Below are 15,531 nucleotides of genomic sequence, written 5' to 3' on the forward strand. Positions count from 1 at the left end.
TTGGGTGACAGAAAACATTTCGATTTGGTTGGAGACGGAGTTAAGGCCATACCTAGTCAGATTGGATAGTGTGCTTTTAGATACAGGCCACTTTTTGAAATACCTAGGGGCCTATGAATTGGATCAGTTTGATGGTGGTTTACTTATGGTAACTATGGACATTCAGAGCCTGTTTACTGTCATAGGCAATGATTATGGGATACGAGCCATTTCTGAACTTTTGCAGGAGTTAGGCGTCACTACACTGAAGATAGATACCATAGGATGTTTGCTTGGTTTGGTACTGAATAATAATGTCTTTATAGGTGTGAATCAAGCATATAGGCAGGCACAGGGGATAGCCATGGGCACCCCCTCTGCCAACACCTATGCTAATCTTGTTTTGTCCTTCTGGGAGAGGAGTATGGTATTGAATAATATGTCATGGAAAGGTCATATCAAGATGTATAAGCGTTTTGTGGACGATATTTTTATTCTTTGGGATGGGGACGATAACTCTTTAGCTGATTTCGCCTCCTACCTACATACCACCACATCATTTTTGAGGTTCACGGTTAACAGCTCACGCACACAGATTGACTTTTTGGATGTCAGGGTACAGTTGACAGAAAATGGCTTTTCATCCAGTTTGTATAGAAAAGACTGCTGGAAGAATACCTTGCTTTCTTTTGATAGCATGCACCCTCGACACATATTTCCTAATATAGTGCAGGGACAGGTTGCTAGGATTTCTAGAATCAGCAATGATGATGCATGCTTCGAGCAAGAGTTGGGGACCCTGAAGGACTGTTTTCATACCAGGGGTTATGATAGGAAATTGGTGAACAACAGGATGGAGTTTGGCAGAAATTATAGGAAGGATAGGTATAAACCATGGCTGAGAACCGTTGATACAGGCATAAGCTCACAACATGACAGGGCCAGTGGACATGATTCTAGGTTGACACTAACTTATGGCAGTAATATAGGTGATGTTTGTGCACTGATCAGAGGGAATTGGAACATTTTGACTAGTGATGTAAGTTTAAAGGGTATGCTAGGTGATAAACCGGTTTTTAGATATAAAAGAAATAAAAACTTGAAAGATTTACTTTGTAGGGATAAGACAAAGACCAGTATGGATAATCTGGCCATCACTAAACAGGACACTTTTCCATGTGGGCTATGCAAGGCGTGTGCTTATGTAGATAGTAGGGGTGTTTTTGTACATCCAGTGACTGGAAGATTGTTTGATTTGAAAGGAGAGCAACTTGTAGAACCACTGATGTGGTTTATTTGGCTGAGTGTCAATCCTGCACAAGTTTTTATGTGGGCAAGACCAACTGTATGTTTAAAGTTAGGGTCTTGCAGCACCTCTCTTCGATTAGAAATGGAGACACACGCAATGCATTATATAGACACTTGGTAGCTCATCCTACACATAGCTTCAAGTTTAAAGTGATAGTGAATGTGAAGTTGAACAAAAGAGGGGGAGACATTAAACAGTTAACAGAGCTAGCTGAATCTAAATGGATAATTGAGTTAATGGCACACAGGAGTCCTGGGCTTAATGAAGTAATTCCTATGAGACCTGCCCTTAAGAACAGGCGGGTTTTTTACTGATTTTTACTGATTTTCTATTGGTTTGTATTTGTTTTAAAATGTTTGGTTTTGGGAGATGCTTTATCTGATGAAGGGCAAAGGCCCGAAAGTGCTCATCACTTGTATGTCTATTTTTAATAAACAGAAGGAGTTGGTATTCGAGCAGTGTCCAGTCTTATTTGTTTTTGGATGTGTACACTTACCATAAATGTAGATGTTCGAGTGTATTCACTGTTGCAGTCCAGGTTACCCTCCCACCATCCCCCTTTTCTTTGCTGGAACTTATCTGTACTTCTCTATTCTATACAACCTATGTGGTGTATTTGCTTGTAGATGAAGGCAAAATATATACTTTGGTGCATGCATGTTTTATTAACATATTTTTAGCCTACTCTTTTGGGGGCACCTGACATCTGGGGAAAGAAAAACTGAAGAAAATGGCGTTGGCTGCATCTTTTATACCCCTGGTGCACTGACGTCAGGGAAAAGGTGACAGCAACCGACACCGGACCTAGACTTTGGAATTCAGGCCGACTGAGGGTAGCCTGCCAGCAGGATAACCCAATTGTAATGACTGCAACAGTGAATACACTCGAACATCTACATTTATGGTAAGTGTACACAACTGTACTTTTCTGACACTTCTAGGATTTATGGTATCCACAATACCTATGCTGCCCCTTGCAAACCTCCACTTGAGGAAATTTTAGTGATACCTAAAATCAGTTTGGATGCAGCATGCTCACCCTTTGGAGTTTGTGATCCCTCTTCTACCATGCCTAAAATCCAAGATCCTTTGGTGGATTCAACAGTTTTCTTTGAATCCAGGACTTCCTCTTCATCTGCCCCATCCAACTCAAAGGTTGTTCACAAATGCCTCAGACATAGGCTGGTGGGCAACTTTTGCATCAAAGAAGGTGCACGGCCTTTGGTCTTTTTCAAAGAAAAGAGCATATCACCATCAAGGAAATGAGGGTTCTTATTCTAGTTCTACAGGCTTTTCATCTTCTCCTTCATACTGGCCCCCTGAAAGTGTTTATAGACAATACCACAGTCCTTTGGCAAATGAACAAGCGAGGGGGAGGGGCAAAGTCTTACCTTCTTTGCAGGTTAGCTTTCATGGCATGGGATTTGGCAGTTCAGTACAATGTGAGTCTTCAAGCGGTTTACATCCCATCCACCCAAAACATTGTTGCAGACACACTAAGCAGGTCCAAGACTCAGTCCCATGAATGGATGGTTCACAAGGATGTGTTTCAGGACTTGGTCCATTGGTTGTGTACTCCTATACTGGATCTTTTTGCCTCCCCTTTGAACAGTCAACTTCCTCTATTTTGTGTCAGAGTCCCCCATCATCTGACTTGGATGGTGGATGCCCTATCTTTCTCATGGAAGGGGATTTTTCTCTATACATCCCCCCTTTCCTCTCATTCAAAAAGTCCTGCTCAGAATTCAGCAGGACAAAACAAAAATTTTGCTGATGACTTCGTTTTGGCCAAAACAGCATTAGTTCCCTCTTCTTCTGCATTTAGCCAAGGACAATCATCACAAGTTACCTCACAGAGTGGACTTTCTCACACAGGACAAGGGATCTCTACTTCATTCACGTCTGTCAACCTTACAATTGACTTTGTGGGTGATAAACATTGGATTCCTTTCAGACACCTTGTTTCAGAGGATGTGCTTAGGGTTCTGTGGGAGGCCAGGAAACCCAATACTAGGAAATCTTACTTATCCACATATATGTTCATAGGCTCATAGATTGGTAATGGGCTAGCTGCCCTTTAGAGCCATTTTAAGCCTAGGCAGTTAACCTATGTGAGAATCAAACCCTGCAGCTTGTGCTCATAAAGTAAACATCTTAACCATTATGCCAACCTTCCACCCCCCCCCCCACCCCCGGTTATCCAGGGCTGATGCATGCCTTGTGCCTGCTGTTTACTTTATGTGGATCCAGACCCCCACAACTCTCAACTGATGAATACAGTGTCAAGTCGTGTCTGTGAACAATGGAAAAATGTTGGATTCAGTAACTGCCTGCACATATGGATGCATCTCACAAGTCAGTTTACCCTTGTTATATGAGCTGAGGCTGCACAGAGCACAAGCACTCTAGTTTATTGCTACATATAACAAAAGTACAGTCTCAGTACCATAAAGGTAAATCTGGAAGTTTATGATGATCATGATTATGGTGTAGCTCCATGATACATGATATTTTGTTTCCCAGAATGTCTTTACAGATACATTCTACTAAGCTAATGCTAGGAATCACTCAGGAAAAAAATATACCTGCTGGCAAGCATGCATTAGCTCACAACAACATGGTGCTTCAGTTAAACAAAGTATTCTGAATGGCACAAGTCTCCCCAGACATCAGTATCTATGTAAATATTAAATTACATAATTGTATCATAATAAAACAGGTAAAATGGCTATATTCACTCCTTTTGACTCTTCTTCCATTCCGCTGATGTCCATTAAATGTTACCACTATGGGCATGTTTCTTGCACAATGGCTTATCTTTCTTTGAAAAGAAGGCCTGTCCTTCCAATGAAGTACAGCAAATAGAACATACAAAACAGGTGTCATGCCAGGTATAGCCTAAGGCTTCTAAAAACTTGTCACTGGCCTCAATTGGGAATTCACATCTATGACACATGGTACTGAACAAACTGTATAAATCTGTCTCACAGTAAGGTTCAGCATCCTTCATGTGAAAGATGTTATTATGGATCAGTCTGTGACAGAAAACACAGGTGAAACAGCCAATGAGCCAATTCCATTTTAAGGCATTGATGACATCACCAAGTATTTTTCTCTGACAGAGGGCACATTCTGGTGCAAAGAACTGCTCATAGCAATGCTCACAATGTATGAAGCTGTTTTCCTGGACAAATCCAAGACCAGCCATCGAGGTTTTGCAGTGGGCATGGTTAAATTTCTTTGGATGCCATGACTTCCCTAAGGCCATAAGGAATGGACCCCTTATGACAGAGTTGTATTGGGCACACGAGTGTCCTTTTTCCTGCAGGAATATGCTCAGTCCTCTGTACCAATGTATCCTGGTCCATTGGATGGGGCTGCAGAGTAGGCCTTTTGCTTGTACTCCATACCTCTGCTTAGCAGGAGAATTGATGACCATCCAGATGGTGTTACATGTCAAGACATTGCAGTGGCCTTTGTCATACCAGGACCTGCTTGACTGGCACACTATGGACCTGTAACTTTCCCAGTGCCTGGGGCACCACCAGTCTGGAAAGTGGAAACAGTTGCTGCATTGGAATAAGCTGGTTTAGGGACATTTGCTGGGGCCTTGGACGTGGTCTTCACTGAAGCTGCTGCATGGCCACCAGCAGGAGTTGGTGCCACAAAGTTGTTTTTCTCAATTTGACTTTCTATGGCATGGCTTGGAGTTGAAACAGGACTTTTAGTGCCAGTGATTTGTGCATGGATGCGAAAAGACCTGGACTGTGTAGTTCCTGTCCTTGGATGCCAGTCTTCAGTGTCCACCATCAGTCATTGCTTACTAGCACCACTAAAAAGTGTAGTATGTGGAAAGTCCACGTTGGTATCCAGAATGTGTCTCCTCATAGCACCATTTTATTGCTTGCTGTCACCTTGGTTCTCCTTGAGGTCTTTTCTCTGCATCTCTGCTGCTTCCACAGCATTGCTGCTTGGTACATATTGGCAGATGTACCATATGTTGCTGGACACCATGGAACATTAAATGAGGGATTTACTGCAGGTTTAGCAACACCTGCCTCTGGTGCATATCCTCCATTGTTAGGTCTGGTGTTAACAGGTGGTGAGGGTGCAATGGGTTTTACAGGTGCAGGATGAGGAGGAGAAGCAGCAGATGCAGAAGAGGTCGGTGGAGTTGCGGATGCACGAGATGAGGTAATTGCTGTGGGTGTAAAAGCTGATGATGGTAAAGGAATTGAAGTGATTTTGGGGGAACTTACAGCTCCAAAAGGCCTAGCTGTCTTAATGTAGGCCAAGTTGGCTGTAGAATTAGAGACTTTGGGTATGACTGGTGCAGTAGATATTACAGGCACAGGTTTAACTACTTCTTTAGGCTCTTCCTTTTGTGCAGGAACAAAAACAAAGGTATTCACAGTAGGAACCCTCTGCAGGTTCATTTTCACAGATCCAGTACAAGCTTTTATCTTGTTCTGTGCCTGCAGGTGGGTCATTCCATGTGTACTCACCCTGTCGATGGACAGAACCATATCACCAACTGAAATACCAGCCTAGTCTGCTTTCCCACTATCTGTCAGCCTGGAAATTGTCAGAGGCATGTTGAAGTCTTTGCCACACTGCAGCCTGAAATCCTGAAGAGCTGATCCAACCAGAGATGCATTGTAATTGCTCATATTGTCTGCTTTCTGATGTATGTTCCAAATCCCACAAACCAGCAAATCTTTATAGTATTCAGAAAGAGAGAAGCCTGCCTCGTAACTAGCACTTGCTTGGCATGTCATGTAGTCATATAGGCTCAACTCGCCGGGTGATCTCCCTGAATAGTGAGTGGTGGGGTTTAGCTGTTGTCTCCATGATTAGTTTGGTGTCCTATCTCTCACCCCTCTTGAGGTGGTCCCCGCCTGCAATTTGGTGTCTTTCTCAAAATCTGGATCCATTTTCAGTATTTGTTCCAGTAGTTATTTCTTGTGTGAGTTACTTAAGAGTGGTTTGACTTATTCTTCAGTGAAAGTTCACTTGTCAGCCATTTCTGCCTGTCTGCCATTATCTCTACCTTTGGTTTCCATATTGGAAGTAAAACTTTTTCTTAAAGGCGTCGATATTAAGCCTCCCAGGAAACCAGTTCCACCTCCTTAGGATTTGGGATTTGAATTATGTCTTAGAAGCTTACTGTGCCCCTTTTTAACCTGCAGTCTCAGCTTCCTTAAAGTTTTGTGCCTGGAAAACATTTTTTTTTGCTAGCTTTAACCTCTGCTAGGAGGGTTTCTGAGATTCAAACTTTGATGGCTTCTCCACCTTTTCTTGTTTTTCACAAGGATAGGATATCTTTGCCTATTAATCCCTTCTTTACGCCCAAGGCTGTGAATGAGTTGTCCCTTAATCAGTCTTTTCAGTTGCCCACTTTCTTCCCTTCTCCTCAGTCCTCCAGTGAGAGGATTTTACACACCTTGGATGTACATAGACAACTCAGATTTTATTTGGATAAGTCTATTAGGAAGTCAGATCAGCTTTTGTTTTTTTCATCCCAGGGCTTTGGGTTTGTCTCTAAACAGAAAATTTCTTCTTGGATTTCTGCTCCTGTCAAGGCTCACTCCACTAGGTCTGTGGCCTCCTCAGGTGCATTCTTTAAAGGCTAATATACTAACACCATATGGGTTCCTCACGTGCATTCTTTAAAGGCTAGTATACTGATACCATTTTAGAGGCTGCTACTTGGTCTTCGGCCATACTTTCACCAAACATTACAATTTAGATAGCATTTCTAGATATGGGGGCAGGGTTTGCTAGAGCCATTCTCCATGGCTTTGTAGAAAGCTCCTTTGTGTCTTCCTCCTCCCAGGGTTCTCACTAAGCTTTGATATTCTCCCATATGTAAAGAATACTGCATCACTGAATATAAGGACATAGAATAGTTGTGTAAAAATCTTACCATAACCATAGATGTCATTCTCTTCTATCTTGCAGTATTCTACCCCTCCCTCATTCCCCCCATACCTTTCTTTTTTCTTGGATGGCAGACTATTTGTCCTTGATCTGATGTTCCTACTGGTGCATTTCAATTCTGAGGCTTATATGTGCAGAAGTCCATTTATGGCTGATGTTGCCAGCATATACATGTGACATCCCACTTACCTGCAGTAGCTAAAAGCTGTTGTATGCTGGACGGGTGTTGGGCCATTTGGGCGGAGGACTTCCCCATATGTAAAGAATACTACAACATAGAAGAGAGGGGCATCTATGGTAATGGTAAGATTTTGCAGAACTATTCTTTCAGAAACAGGAGTACTTTCTTGTTTATCAGAATAGAAACTATTTCTCTGCTAGACCTCTGTATAGTTATCGATAAGGAACACTTTTATAGGCATTTGTTTTATTACTAGAGTACGCACCACTAAACAGATCTGATTTTATGAGGAAAATCAGTAAAGATATGAGGAGCAAGCCTAATTCTGAGATTAAAATCATAGTGGGTGGCACAGTGGTGCAGCGGTTAACATTGTCGCCGGTTTCTTCCCACAATCCAGAGACGCATCTGGAGTGTTTCTCGCGGGGCCTCCGCTGAAAATAGGCTCTGTCCTAGTCAGACTTTCCCAGTCAACAAAATGATAAATAAATAAATAGTGCAATGATGACAACATAGTGGTTGAAAGGTATACCAGTGATAGATAAAAAGAAATGTGCTTCTTGTGCTCTGACAAGTTATATTCATTATTTCAGGTGACTTGTCAACAATACCCAGATTGCCTTCTTTAGAACTTTACTTAAAGAGATAGCTGGCTGTTTATATGTAGATTTTTTTCAGGAAATGTAATCTTTGTTAACTCACACATACTCTGCTAGGTGAGTAAAACATTCCTGTGCTACTATTGTGCCTCCTCTTACCCATAATGCCTTTGATCTTTCTCAGCAGTTCCTATTTCTGCCTTCCACTAAATGCATCCAGTTTGATATTAAATGGCTCCAGGATACTTTTGAAAAAATTTTTTTTGAGATTTCCTCTGTTCTCTTCTGGCTTCATGAGTGTGGTTTATTGACCTTAGTCATCATTTTGTTTGGTGGATTTTATTCTTTAAAAATAAAACAGTTTTGAAGCTATACTCCTTCAGTTGCCATTAGGATGTTCTCTCCCTGTCATGGGATAAGATTTTTTTCTCTTAATTTATTTTAAGACTGTGTCTTTTCTGTTATCGTGCCTAGCTTTTGTGATGGTGGCAATCAGATTACTGATAACAGCAGTCTGAATAAATATGACCAAGACGTGATATTGTGTAACGTTTATTGAAGCTGTTTTGAGAAGGTAAAGAAAACAGTTTTATACCTTTTTGTTAAACTTCCAGAGTCAGAAAAAGTCTCTGCATCCTGAGGTTGGTTCTGTGGTTGCAATGTGCATGCAAAGGGTGTGTCCTCCCTTTTGTCAACCTCTCTTTTGTAGTTCCCCAGTAAAAGGTTATGTTCAGACATCTAAAAGTTCAGTCTTCTAAAAAAAAATTTGGTGTTAAGTTGAATGAGTGTATTAAACAACCATTGAAGGTAAATATTCCAAATTTGTTAGGAATAGAACTATGCCTCCTCTTACAGATTAAGATGTCCAAGCTAACCTACTTCTCACTCTTTGGGAGTGATGGTGAATTGTACTGCAAGATTTGCTTCTCCTATGTTGTCTGCATTTCCTGGCTAGAAGGACTATCTCTTATCCCCTCCCATTTAAGAGATCTCCTGCTGTTCCTGCCATTTATGATGCAGAGCTTGCCAAGGCCATTGTGGAGCTTCAGCACAAATACAGTTTCTGTCACTTGCCTCTCCGTCCTTTGGCAGACGTTGAAGTGGTACTGATGTGCCACCAGTAGCTGGGTCTTCTTTTTACAGTGGCCCAGGTTGGTTATGTGCTGTTTTTGGGATACTGACATTGGTCTCTCCAAAGGAGGCTTGTGTCTCAGTTGCAGCCTTGGTCATGTCATTGGCTCCCTTGGGCTTTCCATTAGCCCCTCTAGCTTTGGCTTGACCTCCAACTAGTCATACACTGGGTTCAAAGCATGACACTTTCCCACCGTCAACCAGGCAGCCACAGATGCAATAGCAAACAGTTCAAACACAAACTTTTCAGGAGGTGATGTCCTTGACTTCTTCATAGATGACCTAGAGAACTTCTGATGCTAGCCAGTGGACAAATAAGCATTTGATTTCTTCTTCTGATACAGGTGACTCTGGAAATTCCAAGGAAGAAAATCTGGAAGTCTTCTTATGTTGATCCCCCATAAGATGATAAAGAAGGGTCTATTTCCCTGCCTTTGCATTAGTTTAATGATGTATTACAAAAGATGAAGGCAATAGGGAATTAACCTTAACAGGAGGTCTCTTTTCTTCAGAAGAGATTTCAGTGTACCGAGTATTGTCACCAAGCATCTTCCTTGGGTGGTTGGTTCTGTGAGGTGACATTGTCAGTGCAGCTCGAGATATTCCCAATAATTAGTAAGGCTTCCAGATATTTGACCACATGGTGTGAGTAACATTTAGTGCTGCAGAAGGTACAGCCAGGGAAGCAGGGTCCAATATTTTTTGTGCCAACAATCATGCCTGCATCTTAATATCTTCACTGAAGTGATAGTTAAGAATGTACTCTTTAGGGGACCACTGCTGTTTGGACTGGAAAGTGTCCAACATCTCTGGAATGTACAATAGAAAGGGCAATCCATTCTGAATGTAAGGGCTACCTTTCATCCTTCCAGTATTCCTTTGTTAATGCTCAAAGGAGCCAGAGAAAACACCTTTTATCTTGTACCTCATGGAGCCCCCCCAAAACAGGAAGTTTGATTGAGTCATTCCTCTCCCAGACAACAGCACCATTGCTGGTCTGAAAGTTGTGGAGATTATCAATGTTCTGTAGTCCTATCTCGCCTTCATTCTTACATATGGGTTCAGAGCCGATTACAAAGCTCAAAGTCTCTTAGTTGGCTCATGGCAAGGTAGGTATCCCATAGTGCACTAGTAAGAATCCCCAGATCTTGTTTGCCGTGTCTACAAGTTCAGATGTGCTTCTTGCTTGGCCGTGGCTAAGTTGCTTATTTTTCATTATTATTGTAGTTTTATCAGTATTTCTTCTTATAAAATAGCTTAGTTTACTTAGTCAGTGATAGTTTATTCATAGGTAGTATATAGTAGTGTGTTTTGCTAAAATTTCTTAGTGTTGAGAACTTGTTGGCCGTTTTAGGTCCAATTTGTTCTCTGTGTGGTATCCTTCTGTGTGCTAGTTTTTTTTTACATAGTTCCTATTACCGTAGGTCCGCGTTTGGGTTAGAACCTTGTTTTTTGTCTTGTTTTCAACAGTATAGTATATCGTGTGCAGTGTCATTTACTATTATTGACTAGTTTCTGCTTGCTGTTTGAGATTTACTATTTGTGGTATTTTTGACTTAGCTTCTTTCTTTTTCTGCAGCTAGTCCTCTAACTTTCTGTCTCTTTCCTCAACAGGGCTAGGCCCGTTTAAGTTATATCACCTAGTCTTCTGTTGTTTTCTCCTCTGAGTGTGAGTTAGTTTAGCGGGGCTAGGCCCGTTTAAGTTAGAGGACTAGTCCTCATTATATTTTGTGTATAGCTTCTTAAAGGGCGAGGCCCGTTTAAGTTAGAGGACCTTGTCCTCTCTTCTGTTTTATAGAACTTCCTTTTTGTAGACATATCCAAGGAGTCCAAAGATCATAACCCTTTGAGTTTTAAAAAGTGCCTTAAGTGCTCCCAAAAGATGTTGATTACTGATAGGCACAGTAATTGCTTTTACTGCCTCGGAGCCATTCACCTACAGGAAACTTGTTCTTTCTGTCACTCTTTCAGCTCCAGAGCTCTCCAGGAAAAAAAGAACAAATTAATACTGAAAGGTCTCCTTAAGCCTTCCTTCAAGGAGGATTTAGCCAGCTCTTCTTCATCCTCTAAGTCTTACTCATCAAAAAAAGAAAAGGTCAAGTCGGCCAAGAGACATTCTCCTGTGCCGACTGTTTTGCCTGAACCTCCTCAGAAAACTTTGAAATTGGATAAGCCTTCTACCTCTTCAGCTCTACAGTCCTCGGAGCTGGTCAAGGTTATTGATGTTGACACTGCAGTGTCGGCTCCAAGTCTTTCAGTGCCGACTACTGAGAAATTGCATCGGAGCCGGTCAAGAGAGCTATTGCCAGTCTCCCCAACTTTACGATCTCCCATTTTACAGAGATCTAGGTTGCCTACCCTGTCATCCAGATCCTCCAAGAGCCTTTCGGAAGAGGATGTAGAGAGAGTAGTGCTTAGACATTTGAAGTCAACTTCTATACCCAAGTTTTTGTTGGCTCCAACCCAGTCGGTTCCGGAGGCATCTAAGACCATTTTCCCTGTTGTGGTTCCTTCTCCGAGCCGTGTTGGTCCTTCGGAGTTGGAGATTTCAGTGCCGCTTGTCGTGGACCCCTCGGCTCCAGCTCCCCTTGTGGCTGTCTCAGAGCCAAGTTCCACTCTGACACTTTCAGTGCCGTCCTTGGTGTCTAGGAGCAGAAGCTCACCAGTCAGCCTCAACAGGGATTCTAGGACTTGAACCTCTTTGGTGCCAAGTCTACCTCTCGGTGTGTCGGCTAGGTTGAGCTCCAACACTACATCCATCTCGGAGCCAATCGCTTTGGAGTAGAGGGCTACCTCCGTTTCTTCAGAACTGGGGCTGTCCTTGGAGCCAGAGAGATCTGCATTCGAGATGATGAGGAGCGTGCTGTCTCGGTTGTCAGCTCCACGCAAGGGTACCAGTACTCTTCCCCCTCAAGCACTGACCTCTGTCTCAGCACCATCTCTCTCTCTTGACAGCAGAGACCCACAGCCTCAGGAGCCCCCATTGGGTGGCCCCCATCTTCTGAGACCTCCCCAGAATACCCTTCTGGGGAGCCCTCTCAGAAGAGGACATGCAAGAGTAAGCATGTAGACTCCCCAGATGAGTCCATCACCTCAGACACTGACCTCGAGGAGTCAGAAGGGTCCCCCAGGTCATCCTCTGATGATATCTCCTTTGTAGATATCTTAAAAATCCTGAAGCAGAGAGGTGGCTGGCCCACTCTCACCCCTTCTGATGAGTCAGTGTACCTGAAGGCTTTCGGGTCTCAACCTTCAGCCTCTTGGGTGTCTCCACCTTTTGATGAACTCCTGGACCTAGTTAACCGAAAGGTGTGGGAAACTCCTGATGCCATGGAACCAGTCCCCAGAAGGTCCAACAAATTTCTCTTGACTCCTAAAGAGAAAGAGGTCTTGACCAAGGGTGTGCCTGTAGATGCCATGGTGGTGGTAGCAGCCACTAAGAAGGAACTAGTGGAGACTTCTACATCTGTCCATCCACCGAGCAAGGAGTCTCAAACAATGGATAGATACAGGAAGCGTATCTTCTCTTCAGCGGCTTTTACTCTCAGATCACTGAACTATCTTACACATTTTACCAGGCTTCAGAGAGATCTCCTCAAGGAGCTAGGAGATACTCTTCAAGGTACATCAACTGAAGGAGTCTCTGAGAAAGTTACTGCTTAGTTGCCCATTGTGAACTCCTCCATGAGGCTGATTTCCTACACAGCTGACTGAGTGAGTAGGGCAGTGGGTTCAGGGGTTTCCCTTAAGAGGCACTCCTGGATGCGCTTATGTAATTTTGTGGAGCCCTTCAACTCTACCTTTACCAACACCCCCTTTGATGGCTCTTCTTTGTTTGGACCAAAGGTAAAAGATACACTCACCAGGTGTGAACAGGAAGGGAAAACTCTCTCTGCCATGGGAGTACGTTTTACCATCCCTTCTAGGCCATATCCCAAGGGTCTGAGGGACAGAAAAATGTGGTTCAAGTAGTCCCATAGATTTTTTTCTGGTTGCACAAGGTGATTCCTCCTGCAGGGGAGGAGGAGCTAATGATAGACGTCATCCTAGAGGCGGGGGGGGGGGGTCTGCAAAACCAGGGTGGCCACAATTCCTTTCGTGGATGTCCCTATCAGCACTCCTGATGTGGGGCCTGGCTGCATTTCTCTGGAGCCAGTCGGGGGTCACTTATCTTTGTATCCAGAAGCCTGGCTCAGCATCATCCAAAACATTGGGTACAAAGAATAATCACCAGAGGATACTCTATAACCTTCTTTCTTTCACCCAATACCCCCAAGAAGATCCCAGATGTTCCACCCAATCACAGGGATCAAGCAACTATAGAAGTTCAAAAGTTGCTTTCAAAGAGAGTCATCCAAACCATCCCCACAGACCAGATAGGATTCAGAACTTACTCCAGATTCTTTTTAGTGCCAAAATGAACAGGGGACTGGAGGCCCATTTTGGACCTCAACAAACTAAGCAAAGAAGGCCAAGTTTTGAATGGTAATCCTGCAGTCTATACTCCCTCTATAAGGGAAAGACAATTGGATGTGCTCCATAGACCTCCAAGATGTGTACTACCACATAAAAATGGACAGAACATCGAGGAGTCATCTACACTTCTGGCTGGGAGCCAGTCATTACCAATTTCGTGCTCTGCCCTTTGGTCTCACCACAGCCCCCAGAGTGTTCACCAAATGTATGGCATTAGTGACAGCTCACTTGAGATGTCGTGGATTCCAAGTGTTTCCATACCTGGATGACTGGCTCCTGACCGCCACCACCAGGCACCTACTCCTACAAGCCAAGGATTCAACCATCCAGCTCTGTACCCAGCTGGGGATTATGGTAAAGTGGGAAAAAGTCTGCCTTGTCACCCTCTCAATTTGTGACTTTTATAGGTGCAGAAATAGATGCAGTCGCAATGATGGCTCATCTCCCTGCAGACAGAATTCAAAACCTCAGACAACAGATTTACAGCATACTTCCTGTACAAAGCGTCAAGGCAAAGACAGCGCTGAAACTTTTAGGAACCATGGCTTCTACCAAAAATCTAGTTCCACTAGCCAGCTTGCATATGCAAATTCTTCAATGGCTACTTTTTTCCCAGTGGTCTCTTCAACAACTTCCTCTATCTCATCATATTCTTGTAACAGAGTCTTGCAAAAAGAACCTTTGTTGGTGGATTCAGCCCAATCAGCTTTCGACAGGAACACCCTTCCTCCCTCGCCAACCCGTTGCTACTGTGACCACAGATGCCTCCCAGATAGGGTGGGGGGGCATTAGCTAGGCAGGACTGTCCAAGGCACATGGCAAGATCATGAGGCTCACTTGCATATCAGTGTCCTAGAGATGAGAGCAGTGCTTCTAGCGTTGCAAGCACTTCACGACTTTCTTCCTTTAGGGACAATAGCAATCGAATCGGACAATATGTCAGTGGTATGGTATCTAAACAAACAAGGGGGAACCAGATCTTACCCCCTTTGTTGACAAGCTCTTCGTGTTTGGCAGTGGGCGATATCTTCCCAGCGCTTTCTAGTAGCAATGCACATCCCGGGGACAACCAATGTGATAGCTGACAAGCATAGCAGGGCAGTTTGATGCCTCACGAGTGGTCTCTGAACCAGAAAGTGGCAGAACAGATTTACTGAAAATGGGACAGCCTTGCTGTGATCTTTTTGCCAGCCCGATCAGTGCCAAATGCAGCAGCTACTTCTCCCTTATTCCCCCCTGGGGGAGTCACCGAGAGACGCACTTGTTCACAATTGGCCTCCAGGTCTTCTTTATGCATTTCCCCCTCTTCCGTTCATATCGAAAGTGATCCAGAAAGCAAAGTTCTTGGGAAGCAAAATGATTCTGATCACTCCTTACTGGCCTCGTCAGATTTGGTTCCCCTTTCTTGGCCCTCATCCCCTAGATGATCCATGGACTCTGGACCCAGTTCCATACCTCTTGACACACATGTCAGGCTCTCTTCACCCCTGCCTCCACAACCTCAACTTGACAGCATGGCTGCTCCACTTCCATCCCTAGTCAGGCTTCATGATTTTTCACCTGCAGTGACCCATACTCTTACGTCTTCCCACAAACCTTCCACTAGGAAGTTATACGCTAGCAAATGGAGAAGGTTTTCTATCTGGGCAAAGAAGAAAAATGTAGATCCTTACACAGCATCCATCCCTTTGGTGTTAGAATTTCTAACTGTACTTCTCCATCAAGGATCAGCTGCTACTACAATTAGAGTTCAACTAGCAGCAATTTCAAATTTTCATTTGGAACAACATGAGCCTAATTTGATGGCTCACAGATTATGTAAATCCTTCCTTAAAGGCGCTACCATGCTGAGACCTCCTTTTCAGGAACCTGTATCTCCTTGGGATCTAAATTTTGTTCTGTCCAAGCTCACTTTC

General features: G+C 43.5%; 1 pseudogene; it reads right to left on the reverse strand.

Annotated features, from left to right (window-relative positions):
* Window positions 1–4,061: 4,061 nt before the first annotated feature.
* On the reverse strand, window positions 4,062–6,018 carry LOC122794767 (annotated as a pseudogene).
* Between the last annotated feature and the right edge of the window lie 9,513 nt (window positions 6,019–15,531).

This window comes from Protopterus annectens, chromosome 2.part1, assembly GCF_019279795.1.
Source record: "Protopterus annectens isolate FY-2018-M chromosome 2.part1, PAN1.0, whole genome shotgun sequence".
NCBI classification, from domain to species: Eukaryota; Metazoa; Chordata; order Ceratodontiformes; family Protopteridae; genus Protopterus; species Protopterus annectens.